Source organism: Lepisosteus oculatus, chromosome 14, assembly GCF_040954835.1.
Source record: "Lepisosteus oculatus isolate fLepOcu1 chromosome 14, fLepOcu1.hap2, whole genome shotgun sequence".
In the NCBI taxonomy this organism is placed as follows: domain Eukaryota; kingdom Metazoa; phylum Chordata; class Actinopteri; order Semionotiformes; family Lepisosteidae; genus Lepisosteus; species Lepisosteus oculatus.
This window is the reverse complement of record NC_090709.1, coordinates 21364680-21378530: the sequence shown is the minus strand read 5'-3', so window position 1 is coordinate 21378530 and position 13851 is coordinate 21364680. Positions and strand designations below refer to the sequence as shown.

Sequence of the window (13851 nt, the reverse complement as noted above, 5' to 3'; positions counted from 1 at the left end):
GCTGAAATACAAAATGAAGCTGATCGCAGTCCAAACTCAAGGTATTGTTGTAAAACTAAATATTCAACATGTTTCTACCTGTCCCTTTTCAGCTCACTCAGAAGTCCACAGCCTGCAGCCTGGTGCCTCTCTGTCTCCCCCCTCCACACTGCTGGTCCAGTGGAGGTGCTGTTTGATCCTGCACGATCTGTCCGGAATCGTATAGTCTTACTGAGCAGCGCAGGGCTCCCTGGCCCCAGGTACGAACAGTGAGTGTCAGTGCAGAACAGCTCTCTGACACTCCGCTCCCTCACTCCAGCTGATCAGGGCAACTACACAGTGAGGGACCTTAATGGAAGCAGTATCAGCACTGTGATCGTCACTGTGGGTGGTGAGCAGGTCTACAGTAGGATCACTAGAGGGCTCTATATTCTTGACAGAGTGTGTTCTTATATCATCCTCTGTCCTGATTGTCTTTCAGCTCACAGAGACAATGTCACCCTGCAGCCTGAAGCCTCTCTGTCTGTCCCTCTGTTCACTGGAGAGCCAGTGGAGGTGCTGTTTGATCCTGCAGGAGGTGGAAACTGGACCTCAGTGTGTTCTGTCCAGAACAGCACAGCCAGCTGTGTCCCCCAGTACAGTTTTTTTTTTTATTTTTGATGATTAGCCATATGTTGATTACAATATTGTACATAATGTATAATTTGAACTCGATATTTTTCAGGAGTGAATGATTGTATATTTTCAGAATAAATTTCGAAACCAAATTATTGTCCCTCGATCTCTGTCTCTCTCTCGTCCTGCTGTCTGTCTGTCCCTGCCTCTCTGTCTCTCTCTCTTTCAGCCCCGTCTGTCAGTCTGTCTGTCCTTCTCTCTCCTTCCTCTCTCTCTCTCCTTCCGCTCTCTCTCTCGGTTTGTTTGTCCCTCAATCTCAATCTTTCTCTTTGCCTGCTGTCTTTCTGTGCCTTCATCTTTGTGTCTCTCTCTCCTTCCTTTCTGTCTGTCTCTCTGTCTGTCCTGCGTTGTCCCAGCTGGGCCTGTCTCCCCGGCTCTCTGCCTTCAGCTCTGTTCGCCGATGTCCCACCAGCCCGTCTCTCTCTCAGCCTGTCTCTTGACTTGCAGGAGGAAGAGGAGGTGGAGACAGCTCCTCCGGCAGGAGAGAGGAAGAAGGTCAGTGCTGGTCCCACCCTGCCTCCTGTCCTGTCTGTGGTGGAGTTTCGCCATCTTGTCTGTCTTGTCAGCCCTGTCTGTCACTGTCTCTCTCCTCCTCCTCTCTGTGCTGTGGTGTCCAGTCAGTGTGTCTCTCTCCTCCTCCTCTCTGTCCTGTGGTGTCTAGGCAGTGTGTCTCTCTCCTCCTCCTCTTCTCTGTCCTATGGTGTACAGTGGGTCAGTATTAGTGGGCTACACCCAGGCTCACTCACTGCGAGTGTGATCTCAGCAGAGTCTCTGTACTCTTGGGACACTTGACTCACCTGTCTCTCTCTTTCTCTCCCTGTGCTGTCCCTCTCCTGCCCCCTCTCTCCCTACTCGGACTCCAGCTGGAGGAGGTCCAATCACCACCTCCTGTGAGACAGAAGAAAAAGAAAGTGGGTAATGCTCTGATTCTCTCTTTACTCCTGTCCAGTGTCCAGTCAGTGTGTGTGTATGAACCCCTCTCTCTCTCAGTGCAGTGTTCATGTACTGGAGTGTCCAGTCAGTGTGTGTGTATGAACCCCTCTCTCTCTCAGTGCAGTGTTCATGTCCTGGAGTGTCCAGTCCGACTCTTAACGTGACTCTCCTGTCTCTGCTTCAGAAGTGCTGGTGCGTCTTTTTAAAGTCCCTGAGCTGCATGTCGGTGGAGACAGATGATAAGGACGAGCCGATGGAGGCGGCGGAGACCGTGTGTCAGGAGAGGAAGAGCGAGGGAGAGGAGGAGCAGGCTGCCGGGAAGGACAAGAAGAAGAAGAGGAGGTGCAGGTGAGCAGACAGGGGGACGCCTGCGGTGTAGGAAACGACCCGCTGGAGAGAACACGCAGACTCCACACAGAAGGGTCACCTCGGCATTTATTCCAACAGCAAAACACCAGAGAGAAACGGGTCTCCGAAAGATGAGCGCACACCGGGAAAAACACTACGGGGTCATTACAAATGGGAATAGGAGTTCTTTTTTTCTTTTCCGGACGTCAGTTGTATCGTGTCCTGGTGATTTCTCCTGTTTCGAACGGAGTTCAATGTCACGTTTCTACTTTATTAGAGAGAGGCACTGAACTTTGGGGAACGTGACATCCACCCAGTATTACTAGTAGGTTGATAAATATAAATGTTCTTTTTCCCCCCGTATGATACCTCGCGAAATATAACGATGGCCAACTCCTTAAGTCGAAATTTAAACCCTTCTCACGCTACAAGACAGTCCGTCAACATCGCCGCGGCCCGAAGCGCGACCTTCGGTATGACGTTGGCGGAAGGGGGTAGGGTAAGTACGTCACAGCCGGGGGAAGCCCCTATCACGTGAGAGGGGTGCTGCGGGCGACGAGCCCCCGGGGGCGAAGAGAAGTTGATTTGCGTGGGGTGTGGAAACACTACACGACCGGGCAAGCGAGCCGTTTTTTTTTTTGTTTTGTTTTTTCAGAACATCAGAACAACCGCAGAGATGACCATCGATCCACTCCGGACGTTTCCTTTTTTGTCCTTTTTGGCCTCCAAAATAAAAAAAAAAAACTGGGATCCATCGTGGCGTTGCCAAATTAAAATGTCAACCACTTTTCGGGCTTTCGTGCTGTCCATGATGAAACCGTCATGGTTGTGTAAGGATACGTTACGTCACAGACCGGCGGCGCTCGGACGTGAGGAGTGTCGTTACGTTTTTGAAACGGGCACGTCAGACAAGATCTCTGACAAGATCTCTGAAAAACCCAAACCTGTAAGATTCAATTTCAATTCAGTTTTTTTTATATAGCGCCTTTCACAACAAGAATGCCCCAAGGCCCCGAACAAAGGAGTTGTTCCACACCCCCGCCACCCTCTGTGTACAGTAGAGCCCCCTGTACTGACTGGAGGAGCTCACCCAGCTGTGTCTGGAGAGAAGCCGGGGTATCGGCTTCAACCACAGGGCTGGGCGGCTTGTTCCCCACCCCCATCCCCTTCTGTGTACAGAAGAGCCTCCTGTCCTGACTCCAGTAGGAAATGTCACCTGGAGGCAACACACCGGCTTCTTTTAACAGATCACCTCGGGAATCGGGAACAACGGAGCTGTGTGCGGCCGTCTGTACGGAGGGGTTCAGCGCGGGGGGGCTCCGGGCTCGGGTCTGGACCCGGGGGGGGGGGGGGGGGGCTGTCTGTGTGGAGTCTGCATGTTCTCCCTGTGTTCTTCGGGTCCAAAGACAGGCTTTTGGGCTAATTGGCTTCTGGAAAAACTGGCCCTGGTGTGTGTGTGTCCTGTGATGGAGTGCTGTCCTGTCCAGGGTGTGTGAGTGAATGTGTGTTTGTCATGTGATGGACTGGTTCCTGTCCAGGGTGTGTGAGTGTGTGTGTCTGAGTGTCCTGTGAGGGACTGGTGTCCTATCCAGGTTGTGTGTGTGTGTCCTGTGAGGGACTGGTGTCCTGTTCAGGGTGTGTGAGTGTGTGTGTGTATCCTGTGAGTGACTGGTGTCCTGTCCAGGGTGTGTGAGTGTGTGTGTCCTGTGATGGACTGGTGTCCTATCTAGGGTGTGTGTATGTCCTGTGATGGACTGGTGTCCTGTCCAGGGTGTGTGAGTGAGTGTGTGTGTGTCCTGTGATGGACTGGTGTCCTGTCCAGGGTGTGTGAGTGTGTGTGTCTGTGTGTCCTGTGATGGACAGATGGTACCAAGCCTGGACACCCATGAGACACTGGCTTCCTCAGAAGACTCTCACGGAGGGCACACTGTCCCTAACCCGGGTCCAGAAGAAACTACAGTGATCTATAATTCCTGCGCCTCGGAAGGGTTTATGACGTCTATGTCCGGCGCCCGCGCCCGTGGACTGGCGGTTTGGCGTCGCGCTCCGCAGCTCGAGCTTCGGTGCGAGGCAGGGCGGGAGGGAGCCGATGTGGCCTCGGCGCCATCTTTGCTGGTGAGTCAATTGTGACCGTTGCGGTACAATAAACCATCAATAAACCTTTTCCCACCCCGTCCAGTATTTCTGTCGCGGCCCACGTCCCTTACAATCGACAAACTATAAAAAAAACAGTAGCCCTTCGCAACATTACACGCCATTTTTTTATTTTAAACGTCCGCTAGATACGCAGGTGGCTCGATACCTGTCTTATCCTCGCCGGCGTCTTTATACCGGCAAGTGAATTTTATTTGGGGTCCCTCAGAATTGTGACAGAAATGTCAGTGAACCACAATAAAAAACGAAACTTTTTTTTTAAAGGCGGTGAATGGATTTTTTGAGTAACCGTGTAGCGACTAACGTAAGGAAAAAAAGTTGTCTTTCCCTACGAAGACGTTTTGGTACAGGACTTTCTTTAAATATCAGTTGTGCATAGCGTTTTACAAAAAGTTGATGATGATCTTGGAGATAATTGCAAAGGAAAATTGAGATAACTACCAAAACATTACGTGTGAAACGACAGGACAGAACTTTGAACCCACAAAGAAACAAAGGTATGAAATATTGCCTCGTCATGGGGGGTTGATAATTGTAGTAAGTGTTCCTAATTTTCGTAAAGAAATGTATATTATGGGAGTCACACGTGAGATTTAGTGTATATACGTTTCATATTGTGCATATATACGGGGTTAAAAAGTGGAATGAGTATGATTATAAACTCGTGTGTCCTATAATCAGATAATTTTTGAACAAGCTTTGATTAGACAGGTGAAAAACAACATCAGATCCTTTATTTTAATATATTCTCACGTCTGAATATCAGCTTCTCCCCTCTGGCCAACATTTCAGGGCTCCCAGGTGTAGATCCCAAATTGAAACAAATATTAATTTGTTACCCAGTTAAACAGTTAATAGAAGTGAGTGACCAGGGTAAATAAAGGTGGGTCAGTGTAAACTGTTTATTCTGGACCAGACTTCGTCATGTGTGATATGTCATGACTTCTTATATTAAGTTTTATCTTTATATTTAGTTCTACATGTGTAATAGATGCGATGTGTGTCCATAAAAAGGTTTCTCCAGGGGAAAATCAAGTTCGTTTTAAAACCGTGTTTCCTTTTTAGGGTACGTTTGCATTCCAAGTGTGGGATTTTTGCCTTTTTGTATTTTTGCTGAGACAAGTTGCCTTTCTTATACGCGGAGGGATCTGCTCGTGAGATGTCCGCTTGGTCCATTTCTGAGCTCAGTATAAGGTGTAGAAAGCATGACTGTCATCATAACCCGCATCTCACCCAGGTGTGGAATAATGTTGTGACTATTGCTTCAGCAATAACATGCTGATTGCATGTTTCTAGATGGGAATAACAGAGATCTCAACTACTGAGGGGCCTTATTAATAAAGTCTCCACAGCCGAAGCGCTGTGTCTCTTTTCAGCTGGCGATAAACCTTTCCTCGATACTTTGCGGACTTGTTAAACTGTTCCTGATCAGAATAAAAAACGCTCACGCTAATACACAAGCACCCGTGTCTCGCCAAAGCTGACAAATAAACAGACGGACAAGCCGCACTGCACGTGTGAACAGGGGAATGAGCGAGCGAGCGGGGATAGGGCGCCTCCTGCGCTTAAAAGCTTACAGCACCTGGTATTCCCAGGCGGTCTCCCATCCAAGTACTAACCAGGCCCATCCCTGTTTAGCTTCCGAAATTAGACGAGATCAGGCGTGCTCAAGGGAGTGTGGCCGTAAGCGAGAGCAAGGCTCGCTGGCACCCTTCTTATTGAGAGGACAGCTCCGTCACCTCTTTTACGACGCTGCTTTTTTTCCCTTGCGTTTTTCTCTTCTTCCCACGTTGTCTCTCTTCACTGCCTTCGTCCCTGCTCTATTTCAAGGGCGCTATAGAGGATCGCTGTGGAGAGCTGCTGCTGTGCTTTGACATCTGAGCTCTGTGGAAAACGATCTCAATACAATTCTGAAAAACGCGACTCTCCGAACGCCAGCCGAACAAGTCTCCACAGCCGAAGCGCTGTGTCTCTTTTCAGCTGGCGATAAACCTTTCCTCGATCCTTTGCGGACTTGTAAAACTGTTCCTGAGCAGAATAAAAAACGCTCACGCTAATACACAAGCACCCGTGTCTCGCCAAAGCTGACAAATAAACAGACGGACAAGCCGCACTGCACGTGTGAACAGGGGAATGAGCGAGCGAGCGGGGATAGGGCGCCTCCTGCGCTTAAAAGCTTACAGCACCTGGTATTCCCAGGCGGTCTCCCATCCAAGTACTAACCAGGCCCATCCCTGTTTAGCTTCCGAGATCAGACGAGATCAGGCGTGCTCAAGGGGGTGTGGCCGTAAGCGAGAGCAGGGCTCGCTGGCACCCTTCTTATTGAGAGGACAGCTCCGTCACCTCTTTTACGACGCTGCTTTTTTTCCCTTGCGTTTTTCTCTTCTTCCCACGTTCTCTCTCTTCACTGCCTTCGTCCCCGCTCTATTTCACTTCAGCCTTTCACTCTTGCTTCCTTCCAATGAGGACGGAGCTGCGGGAGAAAGGGCGCTATAGAGGATCGCTGTGGAGAGCTGCTGCTGTGCTTTGACATCTGAGCTCTGTGGAAAACGATCTCAATACAATTCTGAAAAACGCGACTCTCCGAACGCCAGCCGAACAAGTCTCCACAGCCGAAGCGCTGTGTCTCTTTTCAGCTGGCGATAAACCTTTCCTCGATCCTTTGCGGACTTGTAAAACTGTTCCTGATCAGAATAAAAAATGCTCACGCTAATACACAAGCACCCGTGTCTCGCCAAAGCTGACAAATAAACAGACGGACAAGCCGCACTGCACGTGTGAACAGGGGAATGAGCGAGCGAGCGGGGATAGGGCGCCTCCTGCGCTTAAAAGCTTACAGCACCTGGTATTCCCAGGCGGTCTCCCATCCAAGTACTAACCAGGCCCATCCCTGTTTAGCTTCCGAGATCAGACGAGATCAGGCGTGCTCAAGGGGTGTGGCCGTAAGCGAGAGCAAGGCTCGCTGGCACCCTTCTTATTGAGAGGACAGCTCCGTCACCTCTTTTACGACGCTGCTTTTTTTCCCTTGCGTTTTTCTCTTCTTCCCACGTTCTCTCTCTTCACTGCCTTCGTCCCCGCTCTATTTCACTTCAGCCTTTCACTCTTGCTTCCTTCCAATGAGGACGGAGCTGCGGGAGAAAGGGCGCTATAGAGGATCGCTGTGGAGAGCTGCTGCTGTGCTTTGACATCTGAGCTCTGTGGAAAACGATCTCAATACAATTCTGAAAAACGCGACTCTCCGAACGCCAGCCGAACAAGTCTCCACAGCCGAAGCGCTGTGTCTCTTTTCAGCTGGCGATAAACCTTTCCTCGATCCTTTGCGGACTTGTAAAACTGTTCCTGATCAGAATAAAAAACGCTCACGCTAATACACAAGCACCCGTGTCTCGCCAAAGCTGACAAATAAACAGACGGACAAGCCGCACTGCACGTGTGAACAGGGGAATGAGCGAGCGAGCGGGGATAGGGCGCCTCCTGCGCTTAAAAGCTTACAGCACCTGGTATTCCCAGGCGGTCTCCCATCCAAGTACTAACCAGGCCCATCCCTGTTTAGCTTCCGAGATCAGACGAGATCAGGCGTGCTCAAGTGGGTGTGGCCGTAAGCGAGAGCAAGGCTCGCTGGCACCCTTCTTATTGAGAGGACAGCTCCGTCACCTCTTTTATGACGCTGCTTTTTTTCCCTTGCGTTTTTCTCTTCTTCCCACGTTCTCTCTCTTCACTGCCTTCGTCCCCGCTCTATTTCACTTCAGCCTTTCACTCTTGCTTCCTTCCAATGAGGACGGAGCTGTGGGAGAAAGGGCGCTATAGAGGATCGCTGTGGAGAGCTGCTGCTGTGCTTTGACATCAGAGCTCTGTTGAAAACGATCTCAATACAATTCTGAAAAACGCGACTCTCCGAACGCCAGCCGAACAAGTCTCCACAGCCGAAGCGCTGTGTCTCTTTTCAGCTGGCGATAAACCTTTCCTCGATCCTTTGCGGACTTGTAAAACTGTTCCTGATCAGAATAAAAAACGCTCACGCTAATACACAAGCACCCGTGTCTCGCCAAAGCTGACAAATAAACAGACGGACAAGCCGCACTGCACGTGTGAACAGGGGAATGAGCGAGCAAGCGGGGATAGGGCGCCTCCTGCGCTTAAAAGCTTACAGCACCTGGCATTCCCAGGCGGTCTCCCATCCAAGTACTAACCAGGCCCATCCCTGTTTAGCTTCCGAGATCAGACGAGATCAGGCGTGCTCAAGGGGGTGTGGCCGTAAGCGAGAGCAAGGCTCGCTGGCACCCTTCTTATTGAGAGGACAGCTCCGTCACCTCTTTTACGACGCTGCTTTTTTTCCCTTGCGTTTTTCTCTTCTTCCCACGTTCTCTCTCTTCACTGCCTTCGTCCCCGCTCTATTTCACTTCAGCCTTTCACTCTTGCTTCCTTCCAATGAGGACGGAGCTGCGGGAGAAAGGGCGCTATAGAGGATCGCTGTGGAGAGCTGCTGCTGTGCTTTGACATCTGAGCTCTGTGGAAAACGATCTCAATACAATTCTGAAAAACGCGACTCTCCGAACGCCAGCCGAACAAGTCTCCACAGCCGAAGCGCTGTGTCTCTTTTCAGCTGGCGATAAACCTTTCCTCGATCCTTTGCGGACTTGTAAAACTGTTCCTGATCAGAATAAAAAACGCTCACGCTAATACACAAGCACCCGTGTCTCGCCAAAGCTGACAAATAAACAGACGGACAAGCCGCACTGCACGTGTGAACAGGGGAATGAGCGAGCGAGCTGGGATAGGGCGCCTCCTGCGCTTAAAAGCTTACAGCACCTGGTATTCCCAGGCGGTCTCCCATCCAAGTACTAACCAGGCCCATCCCTGTTTAGCTTCCGAGATCAGACGAGATCAGGCGTGCTCAAGGGGTGTGGCCGTAAGCGAGAGCAAGGCTCGCTGGCACCCTTCTTATTGAGAGGACAGCTCCGTCACCTCTTTTACGACGCTGCTTTTTTTCCCTTGCGTTTTTCTCTTCTTCCCACGTTCTCTCTCTTCACTGCCTTCGTCCCCGCTCTATTTCACTTCAGCCTTTCACTCTTGCTTCCTTCCAATGAGGACGGAGCTGCGGGAGAAAGGGCGCTATAGAGGATCGCTGTGGAGAGCTGCTGCTGTGCTTTGACATCAGAGCTCTGTGGAAAACGATCTCAATACAATTCTGAAAAACGCGACTCTCCGAACGCCAGCCGAACAAGTCTCCACAGCCGAAGCGCTGTGTCTCTTTTCAGCTGGCGATAAACCTTTCCTCGATCCTTTGCGGACTTGTAAAACTGTTCCTGATCAGAATAAAAAACGCTCACGCTAATACACAAGCACCAGTGTCTCGCCAAAGCTGACAAATAAAGAGACGGACAAGCCGCACTGCACGTGTGAACAGGGGAATGAGCGAGCGACCGGGGATAGGGCGCCTCCTGCGCTTAAAAGCTTACAGCACCTGGTATTCCCAGGCGGTCTCCCATCCAAGTACTAACCAGGCCCATCCCTGTTTAGCTTCCGAGATCAGACGAGATCAGGTGTGCTCAAGGGGGTGTGGCCGTAAGCAAGAGCAAGGCTCGCTGGCACCCTTCTTATTGAGAGGACAGCTCCGTCACCTCTTTTACGACGCTGCTTTTTTTCCCTTGCGTTTTTCTCTTCTTCCCACGTTCTCTCTTCACTGCCTTCGTCCCCGCTCTATTTCACTTCAGCCTTTCACTCTTGCTTCCTTCCAATGAGGACGGAGCTGCGGGAGAAAGGGCGCTATAGAGGATCGCTGTGGAGAGCTGCTGCTGTGCTTTGACATCTGAGCTCTGTGGAAAACGATCTCAATACAATTCTGAAAAACGCGACTCTCCGAACGCCAGCCGAACAAGTCTCCACAGCCGAAGCGCTGTGTCTCTTTTCAGCTGGCGATAAACCTTTCCTCGATCCTTTGCGGACTTGTAAAACTGTTCCTGATCAGAATAAAAAACGCTCACGCTAATACACAAGCACCCGCGTCTCGCCAAAGCTGACAAATAAACAGACGGACAAGCCGCACTGCACGTGTGAACAGGGGAATGAGCGAGCGAGCGGGGATAGGGCGCCTCCTGCGCTTAAAAGCTTACAGCACCTGGTATTCCCAGGCGGTCTCCCATCCAAGTACTAACCAGGCCCATCCCTGTTTAGCTTCCGAGATCAGACGAGATCAGGCGTGCTCAAGGGGTGTGGCCGTAAGCGAGAGCAAGGCTCGCTGGCACCCTTCTTATTGAGAGGACAGCTCCGTCACCTCTTTTACGACGCTGCTTTTTTTCCCTTGCGTTTTTCTCTTCTTCCCACGTTCTCTCTCTTCACTGCCTTCGTCCCCGCTCTATTTCACTTCAGCCTTTCACTCTTGCTTCCTTCCAATGAGGACGGAGCTGCGGGAGAAAGGGCGCTATAGAGGATCGCTGTGGAGAGCTGCTGCTGTGCTTTGACATCTGAGCTCTGTGGAAAACGATCTCAATACAATTCTGAAAAACGCGACTCTCCGAACGCCAGCCGAACAAGTCTCCACAGCCGAAGCGCTGTGTCTCTTTTCAGCTGGCGATAAACCTTTCCTCGATCCTTTGCGGACTTGTAAAACTGTTCCTGATCAGAATAAAAAACGCTCACGCTAATACACAAGCACCCGTGTCTCACCAAAGCTGACAAATAAACAGACGGACAAGCCGCACTGCACGTGTGAACAGGGGAATGAGCGAGCGAGCGGGGATAGGGCGCCTCCTGCGCTTAAAAGCTTACAGCACCTGGTATTCCCAGGCGGTCTCCCATCCAAGTACTAACCAGGCCCATCCCTGTTTAGCTTCCGAGATCAGACGAGATCAGGCGTGCTCAAGGGGGTGTGGCCGTAAGCGAGAGCAAGGCTCGCTGGCACCCTTCTTATTGAGAGGACAGCTCCGTCACCTCTTTTACGACGCTGCTTTTTTTCCCTTGCGTTTTTCTCTTCTTCCCACGTTCTCTCTCTTCACTGCCTTCGTCCCCGCTCTATTTCACTTCAGCCTTTCACTCTTGCTTCCTTCCAATGAGGACGGAGCTGCGGGAGAAAGGGCGCTATAGAGGATCGCTGTGGAGAGCTGCTGCTGTGCTTTGACATCTGAGCTCTGTGGAAAACGATCTCAATACAATTCTGAAAAACGCGACTCTCCGAACGCCAGCCGAACAAGTCTCCACAGCCGAAGCGCTGTGTCTCTTTTCAGCTGGCGATAAACCTTTCCTCGATCCTTTGCGGACTTGTAAAACTGTTCCTGATCAGAATAAAAAACGCTCACGCTAATACACAAGCACCCGTGTCTCACCAAAGCTGACAAATAAACAGACGGACAAGCCGCACTGCACGTGTGAACAGGGGAATGAGCGAGCGAGCGGGGATAGGGCGCCTCCTGCGCTTAAAAGCTTACAGCACCTGGTATTCCCAGGCGGTCTCCCATCCAAGTACTAACCAGGCCCATCTCTGTTTAGTTTCCGAGATCAGACGAGATCAGGCGTGCTCAAGGGGGTGAGGCCATAAGCAAGAGCAAAGCTCGCTGGCACCCTTCTTATTGAGAGGACAGCTCCGTCACCTCTTTTATGACGCTGCTCTTTTTCCCTTGCGTTTTTCTCTTCTTCCCACGTTCTCTCTCTTCACTGCCTTCGTCCCCGCTCTATTTCACTTCAGCCTTTCACTCTTGCTTCCTTCCAATGAGGACGGAGCTGCGGGAGAAAGGGCGCTATAGAGGATCGCTGTGGAGAGCTGCTGCTGTGCTTTGACGTCTGAGCTCTGTGGAAAACGATCTCAATACAATTCTGAAAAACGCGACTCTCCGAACGCCAGCCGAACAAGTCTCCACAGCCGAAGCGCTGTGTCTCTTTTCAGCTGGCGATAAACCTTTCCTCGATCCTTTGCGGACTTGTAAAACTGTTCCTGATCAGAATAAAAAACGCTCACGCTAATACACAAGCACCCGTGTCTCGCCAAAGCTGACAAATAAACAGACGGACAAGCCGCACTGCACGTGTGAACAGGGGAATGAGCGAGCGAGCGGGGATAGGGCGCCTCCTGCGCTTAAAAGCTTACAGCACCTGGTATTCCCAGGCGGTCTCCCATCCAAGTACTAACCAGGCCCATCCCTGTTTAGCTTCCGAGATCAGACGAGATCAGGCGTGCTCAAGGGGTGTGGCCGTAAGCGAGAGCAAGGCTCGCTGGCACCCTTCTTATTGAGAGGACAGCTCCGTCACCTCTTTTACGACGCTGCTTTTTTCCCTTGCGTTTTTCTCTTCTTCCCACGTTCTCTCTCTTCACTGCCTTCGTCCCCGCTCTATTTCACTTCAGCCTTTCACTCTTGCTTCCTTCCAATGAGGACGGAGCTGCGGGAGAAAGGGCGCTATAGAGGATCGCTGTGGAGAGCTGCTGCTGTGCTTTGACATCTGAGCTCTGTGGAAAACGATCTCAATACAATTCTGAAAAACGCGACTCTCCGAACGCCAGCCGAACAAGTCTCCACAGCCGAAGCGCTGTGTCTCTTTTCAGCTGGCGATAAACCTTTCCTCGATCCTTTGCGGACTTGTAAAACTGTTCCTGATCAGAATAAAAAACGCTCACGCTAATACACAAGCACCCGTGTCTCGCCAAAGCTGACAAATAAACAGACGGACAAGCCGCACTGCACGTGTGAACAGGGGAATGAGCGAGCGAGCGGGGATAGGGCGCCTCCTGCGCTTAAAAGCTTACAGCACCTGGTATTCCCAGGCGGTCTCCCATCCAAGTACTAACCAGGCCCATCCCTGTTTAGCTTCCGAGATCAGACGAGATCAGGCGTGCTCAAGGGGTGTGGCCGTAAGCGAGAGCAAGGCTCGCTGGCACCCTTCTTATTGAGAGGACAGCTCCGTCACCTCTTTTACGACGCTGCTTTTTTTCCCTTGCGTTTTTCTCTTCTTCCCACGTTCTCTCTCTTCACTGCCTTCGTCCCCGCTCTATTTCACTTCAGCCTTTCACTCTTGCTTCCTTCCAATGAGGACGGAGCTGCGGGAGAAAGGGCGCTATAGAGGATCGCTGTGGAGAGCTGCTGCTGTGCTTTGACATCTGAGCTCTGTGGAAAACGATCTCAATACAATTCTGAAAAACGCGACTCTCCGAACGCCAGCCGAACAAGTCTCCACAGCCGAAGCGCTGTGTCTCTTTTCAGCTGGCGATAAACCTTTCCTCGATCCTTTGTGGACTTGTAAAACTGTTTCTGATCAGAATAAAAAACGCTCACGCTAATACACAAGCACCCGTGTCTCGCCAAAGCTGACAAATAGACGGACAAGCCGCACTGCACGTGTGAACAGGGGAATGAGCGAGCGAGCGGGGATAGGGCGCCTCCTGCGCTTAAAAGCTTACAGCACCTGGTATTCCCAGGCGGTCTCCCATCCAAGTACTAACCAGGCCCATCCCTGTTTAGCTTCCGAGATCAGACGAGATCAGGCGTGCGGCCGTAAGCGAGAGCAAGGCTCGCTGGCACCCTTCTTATTGAGAGGACAGCTCCGTCACCTCTTTTATGACGCTGCTTTTTTTCCCTTGCGTTTTTCTCTTCTTCCCACGTTCTCTCTCTTCACTGCCTTCGTCCCCGCTCTATTTCACTTCAGCCTTTCACTCTTGCTTCCTTCCAATGAGGACGGAGCTGCGGGAGAAAGGGCGCTATAGAGGATCGCTGTGGAGAGCTGCTGCTGTGCTTTGACATCAGAGCTCTGTTGAAAACGATCTCAATACAATTCTGA

General features: G+C 51.1%; 10 non-coding genes and 2 pseudogenes across 10 annotated transcripts; all 12 read right to left on the bottom strand.

The window, feature by feature from the left end:
- Window positions 1–5659: 5659 nt before the first annotated feature.
- Window positions 5660–5778, bottom strand: LOC138218544 (5S ribosomal RNA; annotated as a pseudogene).
- A 485-nt stretch (window positions 5779–6263) lies between these two features.
- LOC138244082 (5S ribosomal RNA) lies at window positions 6264–6382 on the bottom strand. The gene has a single exon (XR_011192696.1). It is a non-coding gene; the product is annotated as a 5S ribosomal RNA (ribosomal RNA).
- Window positions 6383–6919: 537 nt separating this feature from the next.
- On the bottom strand, window positions 6920–7037 carry LOC138217534 (5S ribosomal RNA). Its single transcript, XR_011181246.1, has one exon. It is a non-coding gene; the product is annotated as a 5S ribosomal RNA (ribosomal RNA).
- A 537-nt stretch (window positions 7038–7574) lies between these two features.
- LOC138216954 (5S ribosomal RNA) lies at window positions 7575–7693 on the bottom strand. The gene has a single exon (XR_011180667.1). It is a non-coding gene; the product is annotated as a 5S ribosomal RNA (ribosomal RNA).
- A 537-nt stretch (window positions 7694–8230) lies between these two features.
- LOC138245387 (5S ribosomal RNA) lies at window positions 8231–8349 on the bottom strand. The gene has a single exon (XR_011193997.1). It is a non-coding gene; the product is annotated as a 5S ribosomal RNA (ribosomal RNA).
- A 537-nt stretch (window positions 8350–8886) lies between these two features.
- LOC138217533 (5S ribosomal RNA) lies at window positions 8887–9004 on the bottom strand. Its single transcript, XR_011181245.1, has one exon. It is a non-coding gene; the product is annotated as a 5S ribosomal RNA (ribosomal RNA).
- A 537-nt stretch (window positions 9005–9541) lies between these two features.
- On the bottom strand, window positions 9542–9660 carry LOC138245021 (5S ribosomal RNA). The gene has a single exon (XR_011193637.1). It is a non-coding gene; the product is annotated as a 5S ribosomal RNA (ribosomal RNA).
- A 535-nt stretch (window positions 9661–10195) lies between these two features.
- LOC138217531 (5S ribosomal RNA) lies at window positions 10196–10313 on the bottom strand. The gene has a single exon (XR_011181243.1). It is a non-coding gene; the product is annotated as a 5S ribosomal RNA (ribosomal RNA).
- Window positions 10314–10850: 537 nt separating this feature from the next.
- On the bottom strand, window positions 10851–10969 carry LOC138244081 (5S ribosomal RNA). The gene has a single exon (XR_011192695.1). It is a non-coding gene; the product is annotated as a 5S ribosomal RNA (ribosomal RNA).
- A 537-nt stretch (window positions 10970–11506) lies between these two features.
- Window positions 11507–11625, bottom strand: LOC138218663 (5S ribosomal RNA; annotated as a pseudogene).
- Window positions 11626–12162: 537 nt separating this feature from the next.
- On the bottom strand, window positions 12163–12280 carry LOC138217530 (5S ribosomal RNA). Its single transcript, XR_011181242.1, has one exon. It is a non-coding gene; the product is annotated as a 5S ribosomal RNA (ribosomal RNA).
- A 536-nt stretch (window positions 12281–12816) lies between these two features.
- Window positions 12817–12934, bottom strand: LOC138217529 (5S ribosomal RNA). The gene has a single exon (XR_011181241.1). It is a non-coding gene; the product is annotated as a 5S ribosomal RNA (ribosomal RNA).
- Window positions 12935–13851: the final 917 nt, after the last annotated feature.